Raw genomic sequence first — 6,000 nt, 5'->3', positions numbered from 1 at the left:
TGACAAAGAGTTATTGAGTACTACATACTTTCAAGTTTCAAACACACCCAACAATGACAATGATAAACATTAACAGTACAGCACAGTAATAAAGGAATTAGATTTGTCAATAGCTATGACAAAGAGTTATTGAGTACTACATACTTTCAAGTTTCAAACACACCCAACAATGACAATGATAAGAAACTTCCAAGCAAGAATAAGCTTATAAAGGATGATGGACACATCCAACCATGTGGCTTTCCATCAGGTAAATGCAAAATATAAAGTTGAAGTGACACAAATATGACATTTGTATCTCATTTGGAATATAACATAGCATCTGCCATTATTTCAGTTCACAAATTACGAAATGGGAAATTTGTCAATACATTTTCCTTATGTTTAGTCAAGCTGTATGCATTGGACATGGAACCAGTATAAAATGATGCAGTGCACGACAACAGTTTGGTAAACTATAATGATGATTTGATTTGAAACTTGATGATTTTATCAGAAAAAACTACAGAGGAATCATTTTAAAGGATTTTATTAGGTTATTGTAGATAATTTAATCCGATTATTATAGTACCAAAGTTCTATTGGCACACTATATGGACTAGGAAAGTTCTAAAAGAATGTTTACTTGGCAGTGAAGTTCTTAATATGTCCTATAAAAAGTTGTGCAAACTGTAAAAGGGCAATCTGGCACCACACATTTTTACACGTGAATAACATTCTACAGAATTCTCTTTATTCCCAGGTAATCTAAGTCTGCTAAGTAGCATGCTAGATTGATATGTAGCAACCATCTCTTATTTCTTTTCATGCTTTAGATCTGCGTTAATTACCAGAAATTATTACATGGTCCAGGAGTATCAAGAGTCTATGGTCTTTCCTAATCTCCATGTGAAATGTAACTGGATTTTTCAATTTACGTGGAAAAGTTAATAAAACTTGGTTATGTGTCATTTAAAGAGTGTCTTGGACCATGTAATAATTTCTCATTAATCACAGTGCACATCAACACTCATCATTTGAAAGAAAACCTTGACAAAACCGGAGACACTAATGCTGTGTAAGAAAAAGGTTATCCAGGTTGGTGGCATGATATCAAATTAGGTCTTAATTGTTAAGGGGGTCTAACTCAGTTGGTTAAGCAAAGGTACATGAGTTGTTGAAAACCCCACGGATTAAAAAAAAATAAAAATTAGGTCTTAATTTTGACCTCTTGTTGTCATCAGTTAAGCTGTTTCAAGGATATGTCAACATGCAATTAGTAGAATGCACAACAAATTTTTCACAAGGAAAAATTAAACTCCATATGCAAAACATTATAAGTCAAACTAGGTTTGACCATTTAATACTACTAATAACGACGTTGACCGAAAATACGAATCTGAACTATACTAAACACTGAACCGAGTATGTTTTCTTCCGCAAACCACGAATCCACGATGAGACGAGTAGATCAACTAAGCAAACAAATCTAACATCTAACTCAAAGTTAACCTTTCGAACTAATCAGTAACTAAATAAAGTTCAAATCAAAGACATATCATTATCAAGCACAGCAACGCACACAGATACAATACGAAGCGAAGACAGAAGAAGACAAAGATCTACAAAAAATTGAAGAAAAAAAAAAACAGCAAAACGAATGAAAGATGCAGAAAATAAGGGAGGATAGTGTATATGTAGTTGTAAGAGAAGTTAGAAGCAACCGTTCTTGGCCGGCAGTGTCCCAGATCTGAGCCTTTACGCTCTTGTGCTGAATGACCAAAGTGCGCGTTTGGAACTCGACGCCGATTGTGGCCTTTGAATCCAAACTGAACTCGTTTCTCGCGAAGCGTGCAAGTATCTGCGACTTCCCCACCGCTGAATCACCAATTAGCACCACCTTGAACACGTAATCTACCTTCTGGTTCGCGTCTCCATAGCCTCCTCCACTAGCCATTCTTCTTATATCCCAAGTTTGTTTCTCTTTCAATTTCAAATCTAACTTCTTCTTTGTTTGTTTGGGAGTGAAATCAGTGAATGATTTGAATGTTGGTAATAATTAACCAACGGTTTTGGTTTATATTTAAAAAATTTGGAGGACTGTTAATTAGTGGAAAAAACGACGACTAGTGCCGTGCCGTTTGTGTGACAGGTGGTGGCACGTTATTGGGTGCTTCTCCCGATAAGCTTAATTGTGTTCCGAATTAAAAATAAGAAAAATAATGTTGAAAGGGAAAGAAGGATGGTTGGGAACAGCTTTATACAGCGATCGCAGTTGTCAAAAAGTGTCGCGTGCGAATGTCTTGGCATTGGTTAATGGGTGCAATTCTCTCATTCATCCTCTCGACGGCAATTTATTGTATATTGTATCCTTTGTTGGACCTGTTAAAATGAATCTAAACTAATGGGTAAATTCAAGTCATCACAGATTTGGGTTGAGTGGAATTTAAAAAGGAAGATTTTTACAATTGCATCTAAAATTTAATCTGAGTTATTTATGATCCGGTTCAATTGGATTGAACCCGTGGTGAGTTAAATTGACTCATTTAACTCAATTAAAAAATAATTTATTAATATTTTAAAGTGTTTTGTTCATTTAATTATAAATAGAGTAAAATTCATCTAAAATACACTTTTAGTATTTTGTAATATTATCCAACATTATTTTATTTATTGTTTTGTTCAAGATTATTTTTAAAATTTTTGTTATTATAGTTCTAGACTTTTTAGCTTGTGATAATATGTCTTGTTGTGATGTGTGGGTGGTGAAAATTTTAATTTAATTAATAATTTTTTAATTTATTCAAATTTATTTTTGTAAAAAAATAATTTTTTATTGATTTTTTTTTTATTTTAGGTGGGTTGGTGGTACCACTAACCCGTTTAACCCACAACTCGTGATGGGCTGGGCCGAGCCACTTTTTTTTTTTTAAGAAATCAACTTTAAGTGAATCGGGTTGAGTTGACTTGTTTAAGAGATAGGTCCAGCCAGCCTGTGTTGACTGCTCTACTCTTTCGTCTTTATTAGGCGAGCCCAATAATCCAAGCTCACTACTTAAATTGATGGGCCGAATGTGATCGATCCAACCCAACATGTAAAATGTGGTTGACTCAGCTATCAATGTCTTATCTTAGGCATTTGAATGATGCACTTCATTATTTGAATCTTGCACCTTTCATTGTATTTTAGAATATTCATTTCAGAATATAAATTTATATTCATATTCTAAATGAATCAAGTAATTACTTAACTTGGGTATTTTGTCCCGATAACTCAACAAGAAAAAGGCTCATTACTTAACTAATAGGTTAGGAGTGATCGACCCAACCCAACATAATGTCTTATCTTATATCTCAAATCCTAAGAGATCTAATTTATTCACATCTTAATTATATTTTGATCATATTTAATCATTTCTCATCTAATCATATATGTGATCCTTCGGGAATCACAAAGATAAGATATGATTAGGTCTTACCATAATTGAAGAACCAATACATAATCCATACTCAATTCGAGCTAGGCATAATACACTTTCATGCTATAGAGTAGATAAACTCTAATCATTAGAGGAACCTTATTTCAAAACATATATAAAAGAGAAATAATTGTCCTCATTTTTTTTCTTTTTTAACTATGTCTTTACTTTTTTTATTGGTGTTGTTCTTACCAAATTCTGAAGTGTTCTCCAAATCGATCTTCACTAGCAAAGTTTGTCTGTTATTAGAATGAGAAGTTACCTAATTGCGAGTAAGTGGGGTGGGCAGTTATTATCCACTATCTTTTGGCCAGTACACAAGCCCCCCAAGCCACGAGCATAGTTTGAGCAAAGTGGCTTAATGAAAAAGTGTGAGGCTGGAAAATCACCATATGTAATGTAAGAGGTTGAAAAGTCGATGTAGGTGTATACTTAATATAACATAATTGAGTAATAATGGGAATGTAATGGTAAATTTCAAGACGAATCGGATGATAAATAATAAAGTTTCTAAGTTTAAATATAATGGCGAATAACATGTACCGATTGCACAAGCATGTAATAACATGTGCTGATTTGAATATGTATGTCTGATAAAATGGTAAATGAAATTGACCAAGTTGTAAAACTAACCTTGTTTCTTCTGCTTCCATGCAACCAATTTGGCTGATGTACTAATTGTACTCAATTTTGAAATAGAGGGCCTACACTTGTTGTGTAGGATTTGAAGTAAGTTCCTACATTGATTGTGTAGGGTTTGAAGAAGTCTAATAGTGAATTGGTTGAGGTGTACACAATCCGAGATGAAGGAAACATACAAGTTTATTTCAATAAATTATTAAGAGGCCTATGTGGGCCAAAATAGTAAAGTTGAACTTTGAAATCTTTTGACTTGGGGAAGTTTTAGGAAAGTGTATAAAGTATAAAGACTTGTGTAAGTCAAGAAAAGAAAATGTCAAAAATATTGTTTAAGTCTTACGAAGATCAAGTATTGTGCTTAGAAGAGAAATTTGTAGGTTGACTTGTGTAAAATAATGTTTCTTGTATAGATCCCTGTAACATCTAAGTTGAATAAGAGCTTCCAAATAAGTAAGTATAATGATTTGCATGAATAAGAGGCATAATAAGCATGAATGAATACAACATCAATAATTTGTCAACTCATGTTAGTAGGCATATCAAGTAAAGTCCAACCTTTTTCCACCTTTTTGTACATAAATAATCTATTGAAATAAAACCATAATTTGAAGATCAAAACTGATGTGTTATAGAAGTGTGGCCAAAGCCAATGTATCAAATGTTCTTAAGATCAATGTGATAATTCAACCATAGAAGACATTTTTCTTTTTCTCTCAAGTTAAAAGGTATTGAGGTCGAAGCCAATGTAAGAGGCTAAAAAGTCAATTTAAGTAATGTGAAACTGCAAAGCCAATGTAAAAGGCTGAAAAACCAACGTAAGTAATATAATGATAAAAGACTTATATAAGAGGCTGAAAAACCTATGTACGAGATTGAACAAGATATTTTAGACCTTATCTCTCCCGTCAACCAATGTAAAGGCTGAAGCCAATGCATGAGATAGTCGATGTACATGGTATTAGGAGACCGATGTACTAGTTGTACATGGTATAAAGAGATTGATGTACTAGTCGTACAAGGTATAAAGAAACCGATGTATTAGTTGTACATGGTATAGATAGACTAATGCATTGGTTGTGCATGACATAAAGAGACCCGGTGTACTGGTTGTACATGGTATAGAAAGACCAATACACTGGTTGTGCATGACATAAAGAGACTGATGTATTGGTTGTACATGGTATAGAGAGACCAATGCACTAGTTTTGCATGGTATTCCGACCTTATATCTTCTTTTGTTTCACCTTATTCCCCTTACTAATTATAAAATATTTATCTCCCTTATATCTCCTTTTAACATTATTATTTTCAAGTGAGAATAATCAAAGTGTTAAATGAGATGTAATGAAGCATTGTAAAATTAAAAGAATCAAAGATGCATTTAGATAGTAAAGGAATGAATTCTCTAATAAAATAAAACAACTCAGTTTCTTATCAGGGTGTATTCTCTTGAATAATAACATATAGTAGCCAAAATGTTCCCACTTCTCAGGGTGTATTCTCTTGAATAATAACATATAGAACAGTTGGAGTTATAAAGGGATAAGAAAGAAAGAAATCTAAGGAAATAAATCTTATCTTGTTTTTTCACTTAGCTTTGTAAATCATTTTGTAGTAAATAGGTGGTGTTGTAAACAGTTAGTGTTGCTTAAGGAACTTCATGCACCTTGTCTTTTGTTTGGGAATGTAAAGATAGAAGTTTCCGCCCACCATCTTTCACTTTCAAGGTCCATTGAACCCAATCGTTCTCAAACTCCTTCAACCTTCTGCATTGCTAATCACAACCCAAACACGACTTGACTTTTTTTAGCATCATTTACAAAGTTGACATGCTACACTACAAACACATTACTCGGCCAAGCACCCTATCACCAAATTTAATAGGCATTATAATATTGTTTTC

Source organism: Glycine soja, chromosome 13 (genome assembly GCF_004193775.1).
Source record: "Glycine soja cultivar W05 chromosome 13, ASM419377v2, whole genome shotgun sequence".
NCBI classification, from domain to species: Eukaryota; Viridiplantae; Streptophyta; class Magnoliopsida; order Fabales; family Fabaceae; genus Glycine; species Glycine soja.
Note: the sequence above shows the minus strand (reverse complement) of the source record.